Raw genomic sequence first — 24,070 nt, 5'->3', positions numbered from 1 at the left:
GGGCTGCCGTATCTTAATCAATTATTAGACCTGGAATATCCTGGTGAACCTCTCTCTATATGCCAACAACCTTCAGGTGACTTCAAACTAACCAAGTTTTAAAAAACTTCTTATTTTTATTTTCCAATAACCCCCCATATTCTACAGTCTTCTGTTCCCTTCGGGTTAAAGGGACATGCTACCTAAAACGTCCCGGGCTGGTGTGAGGGTTACGCTTATCTTTACACTCAAAATATCCTTTGTGTGCAGTTTGAGGCATACCAGAAAGGGGTGACCCCAGGGCCACCCTCGCCAGATTGCACTGGCATACTCGGGGCTGGGTGGCGTTTTTCTATAGTGTGATACTTAATCCTTTGTATTAAATGTTTTGTATACTTATCCAAAAACAATCGCCAACTGTCATCTGTTAATCTCCATACGGGTCTTCCTCCCCGGGTCTCCTTCAAATGTTGTGTGGATGCAAGAGTAATATGTTTGTAAGGTCATCTACAAATCTGGAGATCAAACTCTTGGGAGTCAAGAGCGAGGTTCATAAAATCAGTTCCCGCAGTTTATTATACCTCAAAAATGTGGTATATTTACTTTTTGTTATCCAGTTATCATATTGATGATATTTCCCTCATTTCAATGTGGCAAAGTATTATTGATATGAGGGTCTGCAGTAGTATTAATGCCTTTCTCTTTCCAAAATAAAAATTTTTTCTTTTGGGGGACTGTTATTAAACCGGATTACCTCTCGGAGACAGAATTTTTCCTTTTATAACCACATTTTTATTTTTTTTTTATTGCCTATAATCGTGTAGGGTTTAGTTGTTGATGAAAGAAGTGCTGAAGAGGGGTGTTGTGTAAATCTTGTTCAATGGCGAGCCATTAAGGGTGGAAAAGGATTACCCCGCCATAGTATACACCTGCCAATCAACCAGTTCTCTACCTCTAGCTGACCAATAATAATGCTGGGAAATGCAGCAGCTCAGCCCACCCTAATTCTTTAGCTTGATTCTATGTTTTATGTTCTATCCCCACTTTTCTCCCAACACAAAAAGCAAATAATGAATCCAAGATTTAAAAAAAAAATTTAGTTAAAAATATAAACAGATTCTGAAAGAAATAAAAGGAATCTGGGGAATTAGCAACTCATTTCACCAATTACTGACCTATATATGAGCAACTAGCTCTCCAGATCTCTTATGCTTCAACTTCTCTATCATCTCATAGTTCAATTTATATTTTAGTCCTTTGAATACCACTTCCTAATATTTAATTTTGTCTCTTGTGATTTTAATTATATATTTAAGAACTGGGTTTATAAGTCGTCTCTGATACGTCTGCTAAATACATTATAAATGTAAAATTAATCACCTTTTATCATAATTCCCTTTGATCCCAGTTTATACGGTGGACCCAGAGGGTTCTCCAGTTTATATAGAGTACCCAGAGGATCCTCCCAGTTTATAGAGTGACCCAAATCCTTTTTAGTGAACCCCAGAGAGTCCTCCAGTTTATAGGTGGTTACCCCACCCGGAGTTCTCCAGTTTATAGGTGGACCCAGAGAGGTCCTCAGTTTTGGTACCCGGGTTCCCCCCAGTTTATGGTGACCCAGTTCTCCATTTAACTACCCAGGGAGTTCTCCAGTTTATGGTGACCCAACCCAAGAGAGTTCTCGGTTTATGGTGGACCCAGGGAGTTCTCCGTTTATGAGGTGGACCCAGGGAGTCCTCCAGTTTATGGTGGACCCACTGAACTTCTCCAGTTTATGGTGGACCCAGACCCAGGAGTTCTCAAGTTTATGGTGGACCCAGAATCCTCTTGTATGGTGACCAGAAGTCCTCCCAGTTTATGGTGGACCCAGAGAGTCTCCGGTATATGATACCAGGGGAGTTCTCCAGTTTATGGTGACCCAGGGAAGTTCTCCAGTTTTGGTGAACCAGGAGTTCTCCCAGTTTATGGTGGACCCAGAGTTTCTCAGTTTTGGTAGACCCAGGGTTCTCCCAGTTTATGGTGGACCCAGAGATAGTTTATGGTGACCCAGGAGTTCTCCAGTTTATGGTGGACCCAGACCCAGAGAGTTCTCAGTTTATGGTGGAACCAGAGGTCCTCCAGTTTATGGTGGACCCAGGAGTTCTCCAGTTTATGGTGGACCCAGGAGTTCTCCAGTTTATGGTGGACCCAGAGAGTTTTCCAGTTTATGGTGGACCCATGTTCTCCAGTTTGGTGGACCGCACCAGAGAGTTCTCCAGTTTGGCATGGTGGACCCAGGGAGTTCTCCAGTTTATGGTGGACCCAGGTTCTCCAGTTTATGGTGGACCCAGGGAGTTCCCAGTTTATGTGGACCCAGAGTTCTCCAGTTTATGGTGGACCCAGAGGTTCTCCAGTTTTATGGTGGACCCAGACCCAGAGAGTTCTCCAGTTTATGGTGGACCAGGTTCTCAGTTTATGAGGACCAGAGAGTTCTCCAGTTTATGGTGGACCCAGAGGTTCTCCAGTTTATGAGTGGACCCAGAGAGTTCTCCAGTTTATGGTGACCCAGACCCAGAGAGTTCTCCAGTTTATGGTGGACCCAGAGAGTTCTCCAGGTTTATGGTGGACCCAGAGAGTTCTCCCAGTTTATGGTGGACCCAGAGAGTCCTCTAGTTTATGGTGGACCCAGAGAGTCCTCCCAGTTTTGGTGGACCCAAGAGTTTCCAGTTTAGCAGACCCAGGAAAGTTCTCCAGTTTATGGTGGACCCAGGGAGTTCTCCAGTTTATGGTGGACCCAGTGAGTTCTCCAGTTTGTGAGGTGGACCCAGAAATTTTCCAGTTTATGGTAGACCCAGGAGTTCTCCCCATTTATGGTGGACCCAGGAGTTCTCCAAAGTTTATGGTGGACCCAGACAGAGAGTTCTCCAGTTTATGGTGGAGACCAGAGAGTCCACTCAGTTTATGGTGACCCAAGGGAGTTCTCCGGTTACTGGTAAACCCAGACCCAGAGAATTCTCAGTTTATGGTGGAACCAGAGAGTCCTCTTTATGCAGGTGGACCCAGGGAGTTCTCCTCAGTTTGTGGTGGGACCCAGAGAGTTCTCCAGTTTCATGGCTGGACCATGGGAGTTCTCCAGTTTATAGTGGACCCAGGGAGTTCTCGTTTGTGGTGGACCCAGGAGTTCTCCGTTCTTGGTGGACCCAGAGAGTCCTCCAGTTTATGGTGGACCCAGAGGTTCTCCAGTTTATGGTGGACCCAGACCCAGAGAAGTTCTCCAGTTTATGGTGGACCCAGAGAATTCTCCAGTTATGGTGGACCCAGGGAGTTCCCCAGTTTATGGTGGACCCAGAGAGTTCTCCAGTTTATGGTGGACCCAGACCCAGAGGGTTCTCCAGTTTATGGTGGACCCAGAGATTCTCCAGTTTATGGTGGACCCAGAGAGTTCTCGTTTATGGTGGACCCAGGGAGTTCTCCAGTTTATGGTGGACCAGAGAGTTTCTCCAGTTTGTGAGTGGACCCAGGAGTTCTCCAGTTTATGGTGGACCCAGAGAGTTCTCAGTTTATGGTGGACCCAGGAAGTTCTCCAGTTTATGGTGGACCCAGAAAGTTCTCCAGTTTATGGTGGACCCAGGGAGTTTCCCAGTTTATGGTGGACCCAGAGAGTTCTCCAGTTTATGGTGGACCCAAGAGAATTCTCCAGTTCCATGGTGGACCCAGACCCGAGTTCTCCAGTTTATGGTGGACCCAGGGAGTTCTCCAGTTTCATGGTGGATCCCAGAGAGTTCTCCGGTTATAGTGGACCCAGAGAGTTCTCCAGTTTTGGTGACCCAGACCTTGGAGGGAGTTCTCCAGTTTTATGGTGGACCCAGTTCTCCAGTTTATGGTAGGGACCCAGACCCAGAGAGTTCTCAGTTTCTGGATTGGACACAGACCCAGAAGTTCTCCAGTTTATGGTTGGCACAGAGGTCCTCCAGTTTATGGTGGACCAGGGTTCTGCCAGTTTTGTGGACCCAGACCCGGAGTTCTCCAGTTTATGGTGGACCGCAGGGTCCTCCAGTTTATGGAGTGGACCCACACCCAGAGAGTCCTCCAGTTTATGGTGGACCCAGAGAGTTCTCAGTTTTATGGTGGACCCAGGGAGTTCTCCAAGTTGGGTGGTGGACCCAGGAGTTCTCCAGTTTGTAGGTGGACCCAGACCCAGAGAATTCTACCAGTTTATGGTGTGCCCAGGGTTCTCCAGTTTGGTGTGGTGGACCCAGAGAGTTCTCCAGTTTATGGTGGGAATCAGGAGTCCTCCAGTTTATGGTGGACCCAGGGAGTTCTCCAGTTTATGGTGGACCCAGACCCAGAGAGTTCTCCAGTTTATGGTGGACCCAGAGTCCTCCAGTTTCTGGTGAACCCGGGTTCTCCAGTTTATGGTGGACCCAGGGGAGTTCTCCAGTTTATAGTGGACCCAGAGAGAGTCCTCCAGTTTATCGGTGGACCCAGGTTCTCAGTTTATGGGTGGACCCAGAGAGTTCTCCAGTCTATGGTGGACCCAGGGAGTTCTACAGTTTGTGGACCCAGGAGTTCTCCTGTTTTATGGTGGACCCAGATAGTTCTCCAGTTTATGGTGGAACCCAGGGGTTCTACAGTTTATTGTGGACCCAGGGAGTTCTCCAGTTTATGGTGGACCCAGATAGTTCTCGCAGTTTTTGGTGGACCCAGGAGTTCTCACAGTTTATTGTGGACCCAGGAGTTCTCCAGTTTTATGGTGGACCCAGGGAGTTCTACAGTTTATTGTGGACCCAGGGAAGTTCTCCAGTTTATGTTGGAATCAGAAGTCCTCCAGTTTTGTGGACCCAGGGAGTTCTCCAGTTTATGGTGACCCAGACCCAGAGAGTTCTCCAGTTTATGGTGGACCCAGAGAGTCCTCCAGTTCATGAGTGGACCCAGAGAGTTCTCCAGTTTATGGGTGGACCCAGAGTTCTCCAGTTTATGGTGGACCCAGGGAGTTCTCACAGTTTATTGTGGACCCAGGGAGTTCTCCAGTTTATGGTGGACCCAGATAGTTCTCCAGTTTATGGTGGACCCAGAGAGTTCTCCGTTTATGGTGGACCCAGAGAGTTCTCCAGTTTATGGTGGGCAAACAAGGTTCTCCAGTTTATGGTGGACCCAGAGAGTCCTCCAGTTTTGGTGGACCCCGAGAGAGTCCTACAGTTTATGGTGACCCCAGAGGTCCTCCAGTTTACAGTGGACCCCAGAGAGTCCTCCAGTTTATGGTGGACACAGACCCAGAGAGTTCTCAGTTTATGGTGGACCAGGGATTCTCCAGTTTACTGGTGGACCCAGAGAGTTCTCCAGTTTATGGTGGATCCAGAGAGTCCTCCAGTTACGCGTGGACCCAGACCCAGAGAGTTTCTCCAGTTTTATGGTGGACCCAGAGAGTCCTCCAGTTGTGGTGGACCCAGGAGTTCTCCAGTTTACGGGGACCCAGGGAGTTCTCCAGTTTATGGTGGACAGAGAGTCCTCCTAGTTTTGCAGTGGACCCAGGAGTTCTCCAGTTTATGAGTGGACCCAGAAAGTTCTCCAGTTTATGGTGGACCCAGGGAGTTCTACAGTTTATTGTGGACCCAGGAGTTCTCCAGTTTATGGTGGACGATGTTCTCCAGTTTATGGTGGACCCAGGAGGTTCTACAGTTTATTGTGGACCCAGGGAGTTCTCCAGTTTATGGTGGACCCAGATAGTTCTCCAGTTTATGGTGGACCCAGGGAGTTCTACAGTTTATTGTGGACCCAGGGAGTTCTCCAGTTTATGGTGGACCCAGGGAGTTCTACAGTTTATTGTGGACCCAGGGAGTTCTCCAGTTTATGGTGGAATCAGAGGTCCTCCAGTTTATGGTGGACCCAGGGAGTTCTCCAGTTTGCTGAGGTGGACCCAGACCCACGAGTTCTCGTTTTTGGACCAGAGAGTCCTCCAGTTCTGGTGGACCCAGGAGTTCTCCAGTTTATGAGTGGACCCAGAGAGTTCTCCAGTTTATAGGTGGACCCAGGAGTTCTCCACGTTTATTGTGGACCCAGGGAAAGTTCTCCAGTTTATGGTGGACCCAGAGAGTCCTCCAGTTTATGGTGGACCCAGAGAGTTCTCCAGTTTATGGTGGACCCAGAGAGTCCTCCAGTTTATGGTGGACCCAGGGAGTTCGATTAGCTCCAACAGCTTCGTGGAAGTGACTCTTCAGGGCGTGACACTAACAAGATGATGTCATCCGATAGACGAGCCGGTGATCAACCTTGCACATGTTTAGCAGAGCAATGGTAGGATGGCTTCTGATACCTAATATCTGGGTTCCATAGTAACGGTGAGGATGGCTTCTGATACTAATAAGCTAGGGTTCCTATGGCAATAGCAACAGATTCAAGGGCACCCCTGGTGGCCAGAACCGTGAAGTGAAAACGGAGGTGATTTATTCTAATTAGTGAGAACTGAAGCCGTCGGGGACACATACAGTGGGGAAAAAAAAGTATTTAGTCAGCACACCAATTGTGCAAGTTCTCCCACTTAAAAAAGATGAGAGAGGCCTGTAATTTTCATCATAGGTACACGTCAACTACTGACAGACAAATTGAGAAGAAAAAATCCAGAAAATCACATTGTAGGATTTTTAATGAATTTATTCTGCAAATTATGGTGGAAAATAAGTATTTGGTCACCTACAAACAAGCAAGATTTCTGGCTCCTCGCAGACCTGTAACTTCTTCTTTAAGAGGCTCCTCTGTCCTCCACTCGTTACCTGTATTAATGGCACCTGTTTGAACTTGTTATCAGTGTAAAAGACACCTATCCACAACCTCGAACAGTCACACTCCAAACTCCACTATGGCCAAGACCAAAGAGCTGTCAAAGGACACCAGAAACAAAATTGTAGACCTACTGGGAAGACTGAATCTGCAATAGGTAGCAGCTTGGTTTAAGAAATCAACTGTAGGAGCAATTATTAGGAAATGGAAGACATAAGATCACTGATAATCTCCCTCGATCTGGAGCTCCACGCGAAGATCTCACCCTGTGGGGTCAAAATGATCACAACGGTCAGCTAAAATCCCAGAACCACACGGGGGGACCTAGTGAATGACCTGCAGAGAGCTGGGACCAAAGCAACAAAGCCTACCATCAGTAACACACTACGCCGCCAGGAACTCAAATCCTGCAGTGCCAGACGTGTCCCCCCTGCTTAAGCCAGTCATGTCCAGGCCCGTCTGAAGTTTGCTATGAGTGTATTTGGGTGATCCAGAAGATTGGGAGAATGTCATTATGGTCGATGAAACCAAAATATAACTTTTTGGTAAAAAACTCAACTCGTCGAAGTGTTTGGAGGACAAAGAATGCTGAGTTGCATCCAAAGAACACCATACCTACTGTGAAGCATGGGGGTGTGGAAACATCATGCTTTGGGGCTGTTATTCTGCAAAGGGACGAGCGACTGATCCGTGTAAAGGAAGAATGAATGGGGCCATGTATCGTGAGATTTTGAGTGAAAACCTCCTTCCATCAGCAAGGGCATTGAAGATGAAACATGGTTGGGTCTTTCAGCATGACAGATCCCAAACACACCGCCCGAACCAGGTGACTTCGTAAAGCATTTCAAGGTCCTGGAGTGGCCTGAAGCCAGTCTCCAGATCTCAACCCCATAGAGGTCTTTGGAGGTTGAAAGTCTGTGTTGCCCAGCGACAGCCCCCAAAACATCACTGCTCTAGAGGAGATCTGCATGGAGGATGGGCCAAAATACCAGCAACAGTGTGCGAAAAACCTTGTGAAGACTTACAGAAACAACATTTTGACCTGTGTCATTGCCAACAAAGGGTATATAACAAAGTATTGAGAAACTTTTATTTATTGACCAAATACTTATTTTCTACTTTTGCAAATAAATTCATTAAAAAATCCTACAATGTGATTTTCTGGATTTTTTCTTCTTAATTTTATCTGTCATATTGTGGCGTGTACCTATGATGAAAATTACAGGCCCTCTCTCATCTATTTAAGTGGAGAACTTGCACAATTGGTGTGCTGACTAAATACTTTTTTCCCCCACTGTATAGTATTTCAACCCAAAGACAAAACTCTCGCCCAGACCAAACTCCATTATCATTCGAATGTAGTTGCCATTCCACTTGGTCAAATGCTTTGAGCGTCAAGTGCGAATTGCAACTTTCAAGTCTTTGTCATGTTTGGAATACATTATATTCATCAGTCGCCTAACGTGAATCTGCCATAAAACCAGTTTAATCATGATGAATTGTAGTGAAAATGCATTTGTTTAGTCTGTTTTGCGAGTATTTTAAACACTTAAGATGGCATCCGAGGAGAGCAATGAAGCGATATACAAGATGGATCTGTTTTCATCTCGATCTTTCTTTAACACTCAGGGAGATATTGACTGAGTAGAAAGCTCCGGGAGTCTGACAGTTTCAATAGACTGTTTAAACATCCCTCGAAACACGAGAGGAGGAACCTTTTCTGAGTATGCTTTGTAAAACTCTATACCAAAGCCGTCGGGCTTAGCCTTTACCGTTTGGAAAGGATCGTACTGCAGAGACAACCTCTTCTAAAGTTATCTCTCCCCCTGGAGCAGAGCTGCATCATTTAGGTAGAGAAAGGGAATGGAGGAGATCAGACATTTGGACGGACTACAGTGGTCTTTGAAGTGTAGAGGTCTTGATAAAACTTTTTGTGAAACATGCATTTGAACTTTTGGTCAGTAGTAACAGCCGCTGTGCTAGATTACATTTATGAATAGCTCTATTGACTGTATACCTCAGCTGGCGCCCGTCAAGCAGTTTATCAGGCTTGTCAACCAACTCAGTGTTTTGTTTAATCTTGAATAGCATTGTGTTTACTTGGTTAGAGAGACTATTTATATTCATATTTCAGTTGTATTATGTCATTCAACTTGGAAGATTAAGCGTGCTTCCATATAATCTCTCTCAAGCGGGAGCTGTGCATCGATTTCCAATCATCTTCTCTGCCTACTTTTTAAATGGAAGCCTCATGATAATATTACATGCCCACGCAACGCCTTAAATGCCTCTCCCACAAAGTGGAGTCGGACTCAGCAGATATCTTCTGGGACATATAGTCCGTAATTAAATTGGCTGTTTGTTGGTGAAATTGTTCATCATTGAGTAATGTTGGATTAAATCGCCAGCTGAATTGAGGCTTTGTACTCCGAGAAATCCGTGGCTATAGTAGTAATCCTGTCAATGAAAAGACTCGGCAACCTGTGCTTTTATGAAGACCTTCACTACCGTACCATGGGTAAGAATCAGCCGAGGCGGGAAGAGGAGGCCGTGTCTGATTCCCGCATCTCTGAGTTTCTTCCTAGCTCCATCGAAGGCCTGGCGCTGCTTGGTGACCTCAGCAGTGTAGTCTGGCTATATGTTATCCTGAGGCCTGTTGAAGGACAGGGGGAATTGCTGGCGGGACAGGCGCAGAATCTTTTCCTTCTGGTTGGTCGTGGTGTATTTTGGCAATCATGACGCTCGGGGGCCGAGTAGCGGGGAGCACTCCGGTGCGGTACGCTTCGGTCCACTTTCAGGCACCAGGGGAATGGTCAATCCCTAACAGTTTTGGTATGAGTTCTGCCACGAACTGTGTTGGTCTGCCCTTCTCAATTTTTTTCTTCCAAGCCTTGTGATTTTGATATTCGAAGCGGCCTTGAACGTCCCCGGGGTCAATTAGCTTGAGTTTCATGGCTTTGTTCGCTGTTAGTAGCACTTCATACCTGTCCGTCGAGGTGGTGGACGCGTGTCTGCGTGGTCACCCGCGTTTCCCTTCAGGTCAATGCAGGTTGTGTGGTCAGCCAGGGAGGTTTGCACTGATCGTAAGGATGAGTCCAGATGATTAAATCGACGTTCATGTCCTCTTCCATTTTCTTGATAGCTGTTTATGATATTTGGTGAAGGCTCCATGCTAGCCATTACGGCCAGGCTACTACACAAGCATCGCCATCCTCGTCTTGAGTTGTGGTGGGGACTTTTCGTCTTTCTTGCCGGTTGTTTTGGATGAATTTGTAAACGTATCCCGGCAGTCTGAGTCGGGTCCTGTCTGTGGACTAGTCTTTCTGCTCGGGATCTCCAGTTTCCCGAGGTTCTGGACGCTCGGGGAGCTCTCTTGATTTCCGCACCTGCATCCCATCAGCAATCTGCACACCTGGTCCTGATCATCACCCCTTCTTAGGCTCTGGCCTAACATCCATTCCCTGCCGGATCGTTAGCCATGAACAGTAGGTTTACCAGAGTATCAGTCTTAGAGCTTCTAGCGTTAGTTTTGTTGTTTTGCACTTTGTTGGTTTGTTGTTTACTTACCTCCGTTTTGTTCCATCTGCAGTCACTCGTCCGAACCTTCATCCAACCTCTGCCTGGTGTTCGGCGGCTGCCGAGCCATGATGGATCAACCACTGCACCCCTAACAACTAATCAACGCCGCCCGCTCTGTTCCCTGGATTGTTCAGCATCACTCTTGGATTTGTAAATAAACACTCACCTTCGTTTCAACTTACCTTGTCCTGGTCTGCTTCTAGGGTTTCTGGCTTTGTAACTCAGTGACAGAACGATCCGGCCAGTAATGAACCCAGCGGACCTGGACTCTGTTCGCCATGCCATTACCCATCAGGAGAAGATGTTGGGCCATCATAGCACGGAGCTACAGGAGATCGCGTTGGCAGTTCGGAACCTTTCTACCGGTCTGACGGAGGTCCAGAACCAGCGCAAGTTTCCGGTGGAGGATCCACTACGGTTTCACCCATCTCGTCTGCGCGTCTGGAGCGGTGTCCTTCCGTGAGCCCAAGGTTCCGTTGCCGGAGTAAATATGAGGGGGAGCTGGGAAGATGCCGTTCTTTCCTTATGCAGTGTGGGTTAGTGTTCGATCTACAGCCCTACTCTTATGCCACAGACAAGGCTAGGATAAGCCTTTGTGATTGAGATGCTGCGTGGTCGGCGCTGGGTGGGCTTCAGCCGTTTGGGAACGACAAGACCCTGCATGCGGCTTCATACCAGGGTTCACGGCCGAGATGAGGAAGCTTTTCGACCATTCCGTCCGAGGAGGGGACGCAGCTAGGCGCCTGTTTTGCTTCACCAAGAACTCGCGATGACGACTTCAGATCGAGTTCAAGACGTTGGCTGTGGAGAGTGGAATGAGGAGTCTCTGCAAGCGGCCTTTTACCAGGGGTTCTGTCGGAGCAGCTCAAGGATGAGTTGATCTCCTATCCGGAGCCTAGTGACCTGGACAGCTTGGTAGCCTTGTCTATTCGGGGTGGATAATCGAGTCCGAGGGCGAAGGAGGGAGAAGCAATGGGTCCGTCCAATCGATCAGCTTCTCAGGTTCCAGTCGGGTCGGGATTGGACCAGAATACGTCGATCATCGTCCTACCACCAGGATTAGTGGAGAGGTCCTGTCTCCCGATTCTGAACCCCATGCAAGTGGGGCGGCACGGGTTAACCAAGGAGGAGCGTCAACATAGACAGTAAGACCAACTGCTGCCTCTACTGGTAGCTCGGGACATTACATCTCCACTTGTTCTTCGCGTGGCGTCAAACTGCCCGGCTCGCTAAAGTTGGGAGGACTTTTAGCGAGCCAGTTTCAACCTCTCAGTACCTCTGTCAGACCCGTTTCCCGGCTTACCCGCCTTGCGAACAGGAATCAGAGCTTAGCGATTAACGCTTTTACCGATTCAGGTGCCGATGGAAGCTTTCTTGATGCCGAGTTAGTGGAACAGCTGGGGCTTTCCAGGAGCAATTGCCGGGAAGCCATTGAAGCGACCACTCTGAACGGCAGTAGTCTGGCACGATCACGATGAGGACTGAACCGGTTAAGATGCTGTTGTCGGGGAATCATTCGGAGATGATTTCATTCTTCATTCTGCCGTCTTCCCCATGTTCCTCTGGTCCTTGGATACCCCTGGCTGAAGGAACACAATCCCAGTTCGATTGGGTGACGGGCAAGGTAACGGCAGTTGGAGCCTTGATTGTCATGCTTAACTGTCTCAAGACTGCCTGTCCCCATTCGGTTCCCAGTCAGGTGATTGAGGCTAAACCCCCAGATTTGTCCCTGGTTCCCGAGACATATCACGATTTGGGGAAGTGTTCAGTAAGCAGAAGGCTCTGTCACTCCCCTCCCCACCGACCATATGATTGTGCCATCAACCTGTTCCCTGGAGCTGTCTACCCCAAGGGAAGGTTATACAGTATCTCCGCCCTGAACGTGAGGCTTTGGAGACCTACATCAAGGAGTCCCTAGCTGCTGGTCTCGTTGCGTCCCTCGTCATCACCCCTGGGGGCAGGATTCTTCTTTGTGGGTAAGGGATGGCTCTCTTCGACATGTATTGATTATCGGGGGTTGAATGACATCACGGTCAAGAACAAGTATCCCCTGCCCTTGATGAGTTCTGCCTTCGACTCCTTTACAGGGTGCTACGGTGTTCACCAAGACCTACCAATGTCATTATCACATGGTCCGATCAGAGGAGACGAGTGGTTGGCGGGTTTCAATACACCGATGGGTCACTCGGTATCAGGTGATGCCGTTTGGACTGACCAATGCTCCAGCGGTATTCCAGAGTATGGTGAACAGCGTCCTGAGAGATATGATCGGTCTCTTTGTGTTTGTTTACCTGGATGACATTCTGATCTTCTCGAAGGAACCTTCCCGACCACGTCCAGCATGTCCGGCCAGGTTCTGCAGCGATTGTTGGAGAATCGCCTGTTCGTGAAGGCCGAGAAGTGCGAGTTTCACGCCCACACGACATCCTTTCTCGGGTACATCATCTCCAGGGGAGAGATTAGGGATGGACCAGGAGAAGGTTAGAGCGGTTCTGGAATGGGCCCAGCCCGACGAGATTGCAGCTCCAGAGATTTTTGGGGTTTGCGAATTTCTACCGCAGATTCATCCGGGATTACAGCCGTGTGGCCGCTCCGTTAACGGCCTTGACTTCCAGTATCAGGAGCTTCAAGTGGAATCCGGAGGCCGGATCGAGCGTTTCTGGATTTGAAGAGGCGATTCACCAACGCACCGATTCTCTCAACCGGACACGGCCCGTCAGTTCGTGCGTTGAAGTGGACGCGTCTGATGTGGGAGTTAGCGCCATCCTGTCGCAGCGATGCTCCACGGACAGTAAACTCCATCCCTGCGCCTACTACTCTCGTCGCCTTCGCCGCCGGAGAGGAATTACGATGTGGGTAACCGGGAGCTTCTCGCGGTGAAACTTGCCTTGGAGGAGTGGCGCCACTGGTTGGAGGCGGCGGAGCAGCCGTTTATTGTCTGGACTGACCACAAGAATCTCGCTTACGTGCAATGGCTAGACGTCTCCAACTCCCGTCAGGCCAGGTGGTCGTTGTTTTTCGGACGATTCAATTTTTTCCTGACGTTCCGACCTGGATCTAAGAACGCAAGGCCCGGACGCCTTGTCTCGGATGTTCTCCAAGACGGAGGAGAGTGGGTCCAAGACCGAGACAATTCTCCCCCGGAACTGCGTCGTGGGGAGCTGTTAGGTGGAAGATTGAGGAGGAGGTGATGGCGGCTCTTCGGACGCAGCCCGGTCCCGGTAACGGTCCACCCGGTCGGTTATTTGTGCCTGAGTCGGTTCGGTCTCAGCGGTCCTCAAATGGTCCCACGCCAGCAAGATGGCTTGTCACCCTGGCGTGGCTCGGACGATGGCGTTTCTCTTCGCAGACGTTTTTTGGTGGCCTGCCATGGCCGAGGATACTGGGGGTTATGTTGCTGCCTGTCCAGTGTGTGCGCAGAATAAGAGTACCAATCGGCCCAGCTCTGGACTACTTCACCCCCTTCCTATTCCCGGCCGACCATGGTCGCATCTGGCCCTGGACTTTGTCACTGGGTTGCCCGCTTCTGAGGGGAACACGGTCGTTCTGACTATCGTGGACAGATTCAGCAAGTTCGCCCACTTTGTGCCAATTGCCAAGCTTCCCTCTGCCTCGGAGACGTCCCGAGATCCTGGTTAGGGAGGTTTTCAGGGTCCACGGGTTGCCCAGTGATATCGTTTCCGACCGTGGCCCTCAGTTTACCTCTGCTGTCTGGAAGTCCTTCTGTTTGGCCATTGGAGCTACAGTCAGTCTCACATCTGGTTTTCACCCCCAATCTAATGGTCAGGAGGAGAGAGCCAACCAGAAGATGGAATCCACGCTACGCTGCCTGGCCTCTTCCAACCCCACCTCCTGGGTCTCTCAGTTGCCTTGGGTTGCAGTATGCCCACAATACTCTCCCTACATCTGCCACTGGGATGTCTCCCTTCCAGTGCCTGTATGGCTACCAACCTCCCTTGTTCCCTTCTCAGGAGAAGGAGCTCTCAGTGCCTTCTGTTCAGGCCCATATTCGTCGTTGCCACCGGACCTGGCATCGGGCCAGAAAGGCACTCCTTAGAGCTTCGGACCGTATCAGCTCCAGGCGAATCGTCGCTAGGATCCCCGCTCCCACCTACACCATCGGAGATAGGGTCTGGTTGGCCTACAGGATCTTCCTTTACGGACTGAGTCTAGGAAGTTTATTGCCGGTTCATTGGTCCGTTTGTGGTGGAGAAGGTGATCAATCCGGTGGCAGTTCGACTCAAACTCCCGAGGACGCTCAGAGTCCATCCCACCTTTCATGTCTCCTGCCTCAAGCCTGTTTTCCTCAGTCCTCTGTTGCCTCCTCCGCCTCCTCCTCCTCCTCCTCGGATGATCGAGGTGGTCCTGCCACACGGTGCGGCATCATGGATTCCAGACGAGCGGGGCAGGGGTTTCCAGTATCTCGTGGACTGGGAGGGGTATGGTCCTGAAGAGAGGAGTTGGATTCCGCGGCGACAGATCCTAGATGCTGACCTCATCCGTGACTTCTACCGCCTCCATCCTGGCGCTCCGGGAGTCCGCCCGGTGGCGTTTGGCCGGAGGGGGTACTGTAACGATCCCGGCAGTCTGAGTCGGGTCCTGTCTGTGGACTAGTCTTTCTGCTCGGATCTCCAGTTTCCCGAGGGTTCTGGAAACGCTCCGGGAGCTCTCTTGATTTCCGCACCTGCATCCCATCAGCAATCTGCACACCTGGTCCTGATCATCACCCTTCTTAGGCTCTGGCCTAACATCCATTCCCTGCCGGATCGTTAGCCATGAACAGTAGGTTTACCAGAGTATCAGTCTTAGAGCTTCTAGCGTTAGTTTTGTTGTTTTTGCACCTTGTTGGTTTGTTGTTTACTTACCTCCGTTTTGTTCCATCTGCAGTCACTCGTCCGGAACCTTCATCCAACCTCTGCCTGGTGGTCGGCGGCTGCCGAGCCATGATTGGATCAACCACTGCACCCCTAACAACTAATCAACGCCGCCCGCTCTGTTCCCTGGATTGTTCAGCATCACTCTTGAATTTGTAAATAAACACTCACCTTCGTTTCAACTTACCTTGTCCTGGTCTGCTTCTGGGTTCTGGCTTTGTAACTCGTGACAGAATTAGTATCCCCTTGGCCGTGTTTCTCAAAGAGTTGCTCATCGTAGCAGTTTGGTCGGGCAAAAGTATAATTTAAATCAAATTGAATTGTAATGGCAGATAATAACAAAAGAAGAACAATATTTACATGGCTCAAAGAGAAGGAATATAATATCTATTGTTTACAGGAAACTCATTCAACAATTCTAGATGAAGTTAGTGGAAAAAGGAATGGGGGAGGGGGTGGGGGATGGGTCGAAATATACTTCTCCCATGGGCAAAGAAACTCAAAATGGGTGATGATATTAATTAATAGTAATTTCGATCCGAATGTGCAAATTGTCCAAATAGATATGCAAGGTAGATGGATTATTTTAAATATGTAATTGGACCATAAACAGATATGGCTCATTAACCTTTACGGACCAAATAATGATGATCCACACTTCTTTGACAATATATATAATAAATTATCAACCCTGCAAGCAATTCAAGATAATATTATTATGGTGGGGGATTATAATACTGTTTTAAATAGCTCAGTGGACCGTAAAGGAAATCACACTACAAACCATCACCCTCATGCTCTTAAGGAAATCGTGAACGGATACATTAGAACTAGTAGATATATGGAGGCTTAAATATCCTGATCTAGTGAGATATACATGGAGGAGACTCATCATGTGATATATTGGAACTAGTAGATATATGGAGGCTTAAATATACTGATCTAGTGAGATATACATGGCGGAGACTCAATCAAGCTAGTCGTCTGGACTTCTTTCTTATCTCATTCTCGTTGGCACCAAAAGTTTAAAAAGTGTTGATAGGGGACAGAATGCGGTCGGACCATCATATAATTGGCATATACATTACTCTTACATATATATACATTACATTTACATTTACATTACATTATATACTGCTCAAAAAAATAAAGGGAACACTAAAATAACACATTCCTAGATCTGAATGAATGAAATAATCTTATTAAATACTTTTTTCTTTACATAGTTGAACGTGCTGACAACAAAATCACACAAAAATTATCAATGGAAATCAAATGTATCAACCCATGGAGGTCTGTATTTGGAGTCACCCTCAAAATTAAAGTGGAAAACCACACTACAGGCTGATCCAACTTTGATGTAATGTCTTTAAAACAAGTCAAAATGAGGCTCAGTAGTGTGTGTGGCCTCCACGTGCCTTATGACCTCCCTACAATGCCTGGGCATGCTCCTGATGAGGTGGCGAGATGGTCTCCTGAGGGATCTCCTCCCAGACCTGGACTAAAGCATCCGCCAACTCTGGACAGTCTGTGGAGCAACGTAGGCGTTGGTGGATGGAGCGAGACATGATGTCCCAGATGTGCTCAATTGGATTCAGGTCTGGGAACGGGCGGGCCAGTCCATAGCATCAATGCCTTCCTCTTGCAGGAACTGCTGACACACTCCAGCCACATGAGGTCTAGCATTGTCTTGCATTAGGAGGAACCCAGGGCCAACCGCACCAGCATATGGTCTCACAAGGGGTCTGAAGATCTCATCTCGGTACCTAATGGCAGTCAGGCTACCTCTGGCGAGCACATGGAGGGCTGTGTGGCCCAAAGAAATGCCACCCCACACCATGACAGACCCACCGCCAAACCGTTCATGCTGGAGGATGTTGCAGGCAGCAGAACGTTCTCCACGGCGTCTCCAGACTCTGTCACGTCTGTCACATGTGCTCAGTGTGAACCTGCTTTCATCTGTGAAGAGCACAGGCGCCAGTGGCGAATATGCCAATCTTGGTGTTCTCTGGCAAATGCCAAACGTCCTGCACGGTGTTGGGCTGTAAGCACAACCCCACCTGTGGGACGTCGGGCCCTCATACCACCCTCATGGAGTCTGTTTCTGACCATTTGAACAGACACATGCACATTTGTGGCCTGCTGGAGGTCATTTTGCGGGGCTCTGGCAGTGCTCCTCCTGCTCCTCCTTGCACAAAGGCGGAGGTGGCGGTCCTGCTGCTGGGTTGTTGCCCTCCTACGGCCTCCTCCACGTCTCCTGATGTACTGGCCTGTCTCCTGGTAGCGCCTCCATGCTCTGGACACTACGCTGACAGACACAGCAAACCTTCTTGCCACAGCTCACATTGATGTCCCATCCTGGATGAGCTGCACTACCTGAGCCACTTGTGTGGGTTGTAGACTCTGTCTCATGCTACCACTAGAGTGAAAGCACCGCCAGCATTCAAAAGTGACCAAAACATCAGCCAGGAAGCATAGGAACTGAGAAGTGGTCTGTGGTCACCACCTGCCAGAACCATTCCTTTATTGGGGGTGTCTTGCTAATTGCCTATAATTTCCACCTGTTGTCTATTCCATTTGCACAACAGCATGTGAAATGTATTGTCAATCAGTGTTGCTTCCTAAGTGGACAGTTTGATTTCACAGAAGTGTGATTGACTTGTAGTTACATTGTGTTGTTTAAGTGTTCCCTTTATTTTTCTGAGCAGTGTATATATATTTGCGAGAAGAAAAAAACCAAATGGGGGATTGGAAGTGATGCAGACAATTACATTGATGGAAGTTACAATCTATCTGAAATATTAAAGCTGATCTAACCCCTAAAAAAATTAAAATAAAAGGTGAGGAGGAGGTAGTTGGAGAAGCGTCCACTCCATGTTGTGCTCACTTTCCCGTGAAGGGAAATCTTAACGCTACAGCATACAATGACATTCTACATGATTCTGTGCTTCCAACTTTGTGGCAACAGTTTGGGGAAGGCCTTTTCCTGTTTCAGCATGACAACGCCCCTGTGCACGTAGTAGTAGTAGTAGTAGTAGTAGTAGTAGTAGTAGTAGTAGTAGCAGTAGTAGTAGTAGTAGTAGTAGTAGTAGTAGTAGCAGTAGTAGCAGCAGTAGCAGTAGCAGCAGCAGTAGTAGTAGTAGTAGTAGTAGTAGTAGCAGCAGTAGTAGTAGTGGTAGTAGTAGTAGTAGCAGCAGTGGCAGTAGTAGTAGTGTAGTAGTAGTAGTAGCAGTAGTAGTAGTAGTAGCAGTAGTAGCAGTAGTAGTAGTGGTAGTAGTAGTAGTAGTAGTAGTAGTAGCAGTAGCAGTAGCAGTAGCAGTAGCAGTAGCAGTAGCAGTAGCAGTAGCAGTAGCAGTAGTAGTAGTAGTAGTAGTAGCAGTAGCAGTAGCAGTAGCAGCAGTAGCAGTAGCAGTAGCAGTAGTAGTAGTAGCAGTAGCAGTAGCAGTAGCAGTAGCAGTAGTAGCAGTAGCAGTAGCAGTAGCAGTAGCAGTAGCAGCAGCAGCAGCAGCAGTAGCAGCAGCAGTAGCAGTAGCAGTAGCAGTGGCAGCAGTAGCAGTGGTAGCAGTGGTAGCAGTGGTAGCAGTGGTAGTAGTGCAGTGCAGTAGCGAGGCAGCAGCAGCAGCAGCGGCAGCCTGGCAGCAGCAGCGGCAGCAGCAGCGGCGGCAGCGGCGGCGGTGGCAGCAGCAGCAGCAGCGGCAGCGTGCGGCTAGCGGTGGCAGCAGCGCGGCGGTGGCGTGGCAGCAGCGGTAGCGGTAGCAGTAGCAGTAGCAGCAGCAGCGGTAGCGGTAGCAGTAGCAGTAGCAGCAGCAGCAGCAGCAGCAGTAGCAGTAGCAGTAGCATTTTTTTTTAACATGATTTAAGAAATGTAACATGAACCTAATAAAAACAGTTAGGCCTAATACATTACAATATTGGCTATAAAGTGCCTTCGGAAAGTATTCAGACCCCTTGACTTTTTCCACATTTTGTTACTTTACAGTATTAAATTGTTTTTTTCCCTCATCAATCTACACACAATACCCCATAATGACAAAGCAAAAACAGGTTGTTAGAAATGTGTGCAAATTTATTAAAAATAAACAACTGAAATATCACATTTATATAAGTATTCAGACAGAATGTTATGAAGAGTGATCAGATGAATTGCAATTAATTGCAAAGTCCCTCTTTGCCATGAAAATGAACTTAATCCCAAAAAAACATTTCCACTGCATTTCAGCCCTGCCACAAAAGGACCAGCTGACATCATGTCAGTGATTCTCTCGTTAACACAGGTGAAAGTGTTGACGAGGACAAGGCTGGAGATCACTCTGTCATGCTGATTGAGTTAGATTACAGATTGGAAGCTTTAAAAGGAGGGTGGTGCTTGAAATCATTGTTCTTCCTCTGTTAACCATGGTTACCTGCAAGGAAACACGTGCCGTCATCATTGTTTTGCACAAAAAGGGCTTCACAGGCAAGGATATTGCTGCTAGTAAGATTGCACGTAAATCAACCATTTATCTGATCATCAAGAACTTCAAAGAGAGAGGTTCAATTGTTGTGAAGAAGTCTTCAGGGCGCACAAGAAAGTCCAGCAAGCACCAGGACCGTCTCCTAAAGTCAATTCAGCTGCGGAATCGGGGCACCACCAGTGCAGAGCTTGCTCAGGAATGGCAGCAGGCAGGTGTGAGTGCATCTGCACGCACAGTGAGGCGAAGACTTTTGGAGGATGGCCTGGTGTCAAGAAGGGCAGCGAGGAAGCCACTTCTCTTCAGGAAAAACATCAGGGACAGACTGATATTCTGCAAAAGGTACAGGGATTGGACTGCTGAGGACTGGGGTAAAGTAATTTTCTCTGATGAATCCCCTTTCCGATTGTTTGGGGCATCCGGAAAAAAGCTTGTCTGGAGAAGACAAGGTGAGCGCTACCATCAGTCCTGTGTCATGCCAACAGTAAAGCATCCTGAGACCATTCATGTGTGGGGTTGCTTCTCAGCCAAGGGAGTGGGCTCACTCACAATTTTGCCTAAGAACACAGCCATGAATAAAGAATGGTACCAACACATCCTCCGAGAGCAACTTCTCCCAACCATCCAAGAACAGTTTGGTGACGAACAATGCCTTTTCCAGCATGATGGAGCACCTTGCCATAAGGCAAAAGTGATAACTAAGTGGCTCTGGGAACAAAACATAGACATTTTGAGTCCATGGCCAGGAAACTCCCCAGACCTTAATTCCCATTGAGAAGAGGCGGGTGGACAAACAAAAACCCACAAATTCTGACAAACTCCAAGCATTGATTATGCAAGAATGGGCTGCCATCAGTCAGGATGTGGCCCAGAAGTTAATTGACAGCATGCCAGGGCTTATTGCAGAGGTCTTGAAAAAGAAGGGTCAACACTGCAAATATTGACTCTTTGCATAAACTTAATGTAATTGTCAATAAAAGCCTTTGACACTTATGGAATGCTTGTAATTATACTTCAGTATACCATACAGTATACCAAAGTAGTAGTAGTAGTAGTAGTAGCAGTAGTAGTAGTAGTAGCAATAGTAGTAGTAGTAGTAGTAGTAGTAGTAGTAGTAGTAGTAGTAGTAGTATCAGTAGTAGTAGTAGTAGTAGTAGTAGTAGTAGTACCAGTAGTAGTAGTATTAGTAGTACCAGTAGTAGTAGTAGTAGTAGTAGTAGTACCAGTAGTAGTAGTAGTAGTAGTAGTAGTAGTAGTAGTAGTAGGTAGTAGTAGTAGTAGTAGTAGTAGTATAGCAGCAGCATTGGCAATAGCCACATCCATGTTTTATTGATGTCATGCTCTGAACAGTTTTCTAACTGGATGTTGTTTTCCTTCCATCAGGACTCGAGCCAGATAGAGTTGTTGAAAGAGTTGATGGATCTGCAGAAAGACATGGTTGTGATGCTGCTGTCCATGCTGGAAGGCAACGTGGTCAACGGAACCATCGGGAAGCAGATGGTAGACATGTTAGTAGAGTCCTCCAACAACGTGGAGATGATCCTCAAGTTCTTCGACATGTTCCTCAAACTCAAAGACCTGACGTCGTCCGACGCCTTCAAGGTACTTTTAATGTACTCTTATTGTACGTTGTCCTTGAGCGTCTTGACAAGTGTCTGTCAAATACAGTGAAATGTTTTATTATTCTTATACAGGAGTACGACCCGGATGGTAAAGGGGTCATCTCCAAGAGAGACTTCCACAAAGCCATGGAGAGCCACAAGCACTATACCCAGTCGGAGACAGAGTTCCTGCTCTCCTGTGCCGAGCCTGATGAGAATGAGCTATTGGACTACGAGGAGTTTGTGGAGCGTTTCCACGAGCCGGCCAAAGACATCGGCTTCAACGTGGCCGTGCTTCTGACCAACCTGTCTGAACACATGCCCCACGACACGCGCCTGCAGACCTTCCTGGAGCTGGCTGAGAGTGTGCTGAACTACTTCCAGCCATACCTGGGCCGCATCGAGATCATGGGCAGTGCCAAGCGCATCGAGAGGGTCTACTTGAGATCAGTGAGTCCAGTCGTACGCAGTGGGAGAAGCCCCAGGTCAAAGAGTCCAAACGCCAGTTCATCTTCGACGTGGTCAACGAGGGCGGGGAGAAGGAGAAGATGGAGCTGTTTGTCAACTTCTGCGAGGACACCATCTTTGAGATGCAGCTGGCCGCCCAGATGTCCGACATCGGGGAGCGGTCGGCCATGAAGGAGGAGAGCGAGAAGGAGAAACCGAAGAGGAAAGCCCTGAGATGGGCTTCTCTCTGTGACCACGGTCCGGACCGCCTCTGATGGCGCTACGCAACAACGTCATGTTCCTGATGAATGTAAATTGATTTCATTTGACAATATCAAAAATATATATATATACAGCCAGTACATCATTTTTAAAGACTACCAAGGACTTATTTCCTCTCCAGGTTCTGTCCATGAAGAGCCTAAAGAAGCAGACGAAGAAGATGAAGATGACGGTGAAGGACATGGTGATGACGCTGGTCTCCTTCTATTGGTCCGTCATCATGGGCCTGTTCCACTTTACCTTCAGCGTCTCCAGAGGGTTCTGCAGAATCATGTCCAACACCTTCCTAGGAGGCAGTCTGGTAGAGGGAGCCAAGACTATGAAGGTGAGCACGGCTTTTAGTGTCTGTGTCATTTCTAGTGTCGGTGTGTATTAGTTGGTGTGGTGTGTATTAGTTGGTGTGGTGTGTATTAGTTGGTGTTGTGTGTATTAGCTGGTGTGGTGTGTATTAGTTGGTGTGGTGTGTATTAGTTGGTGTGGTGTTGTGTGTATTAGTTGGTGTTGTGTTGTGTGTATTAGTTGATGTTGTGTGTATTAGCTGGTGTGGTGTGTATTAGTTGGTGTGGTGTGTATTAGTTGGTGTTGTGTTGTGTGTATTAGTTAGTGTTGTGTGTATTAGCTGGTGTTGTGTATATTAGTTGGTGTGGTGTGTATTAGTTAGTGTTGTGTGTATTAGTTAGTGTTGTGTGTATTAGCTGGTGTTGTGTGTATTAGTTGGTGTGGTGTGTATTAGTTGGTGTGGTGTATATTAGTTGGTGTGGTGTGTATTAGTTGGTGTTGTGTGTATTAGTTAGTGTGGTGTGTATTAGTTGGTGTGGTGTGTATTAGTTGGTGTGTATTAGTTGGTGTGGTGTGTATTAGCTGGTGTGGTGTGTATTAGTTGGTGTGGTGTGTATTAGTTGGTGTGTATTTGTTGGTGTGGTGTGTATTAGCTGGTGTGGTGTGTATTAGTTGGTGTGGTGTGTATTAGTTGGTGTGTATTTGTTGGTGTGGTGTGTATTAGCTGGTGTGGTGTGTATTAGTTGGTGTGGTGTGTATTAGTTGGTGTGGTGTGGTGTGTATTAGTTGGTGTGTATTAGTTGGTGTTGTGTGTATTAGCTGGTGTGGTGTGTATTAGTTGGTGTGGTGTGTATTAGTTTGTGTGTATTAGTTGGTGTTGTGTGTATTAGTTGGTGTGGTGTGTATTAGTTGGTGTGGTGTGTATTAGTTGGTGTTGTGTGTATTAGCTGGTGTGGTGTGTATTAGTTGGTGTGGTGTGTATTAGTTGGTGTGGTGTGTATTAGTTGGTGTGGTGTGTATTAGTTGGTGTGTATTAGTTGGTGTTGTGTGTATTAGCTGGTGTGGTGTGTATTAGTTGGTGTGGTGTGTATTAGTTGGTGTGTATTAGTTGGTGTTGTGTGTATTAGCTGGTGTGGTGTGTATTAGTTGGTGTGGTGTGTATTAGTTGGTGTGGTGTGTATTAGTTGGTGTGGTGTGTATTAGCTGGTGTTGTGTGTATTAGCTGGTGTTGTGTGTATTAGTTGGTGTGGTGTGTATTAGCTGGTGTGGTGTGTATTAGCTGGTGTTGTGTGTATTGGTTGGTGTGGTGTGTATTAGCTGGTGTGGTGTGTATTAGTTGGTGTGGTGTGTATTAGTTGGTGTGGTGTGTATTAGTTGGTCCCCCCTTTGCTGCTATAACAGCCTCCACTCTTCTGGGAAGGCTTTCCACTAGATGTTGGAACATTACTGCGGGGACTTGCTTCCATTCAGCCACAAGAGCATTAGTGAGGTCGGGCACTGATGTTGGGCGATTAGGCCTGGCTCGCAGTCGGCATTTCAATTCATCCCAAAGGTGTTCGATGGGGTTCAGGTCAGGGCTCTGTGCAGGCCAGTCAAGTTCTTCCAGACTGATCTTGACAAACCATTTCTGTATGGACCTCACTTTGTGCAGGGGGCATTGTCATGCTGAAACAGGAAAGGGCCTTCCCCAAACTGTTGCCACAAAGTTGGAAGCACGGGAATCGTCTAGAATGTCATTGTATGCTGTTGCATTAAGATTTCCCTTCACTGGAACTAAGGGGCCTAGCCCGAATCATGAAAAACATCCCCAGACCATTATTCC

The 24,070-nt window shown here is 47.8% G+C and overlaps 1 pseudogene; it reads left to right on the top strand.

The window, feature by feature from the left end:
• Positions 1-5,075: 5,075 nt before the first annotated feature.
• Positions 5,076-24,070, top strand: part of LOC123488991 — a 56,971-nt pseudogene continuing 37,976 nt past the window's right edge.

The sequence above is a fragment of the Coregonus clupeaformis genome, unplaced genomic scaffold (assembly GCF_020615455.1).
Source record: "Coregonus clupeaformis isolate EN_2021a unplaced genomic scaffold, ASM2061545v1 scaf2647, whole genome shotgun sequence".
Taxonomy (NCBI): Eukaryota; Metazoa; Chordata; class Actinopteri; order Salmoniformes; family Salmonidae; genus Coregonus; species Coregonus clupeaformis.
This window is presented reverse-complemented; position numbering and strand designations above follow the sequence as displayed.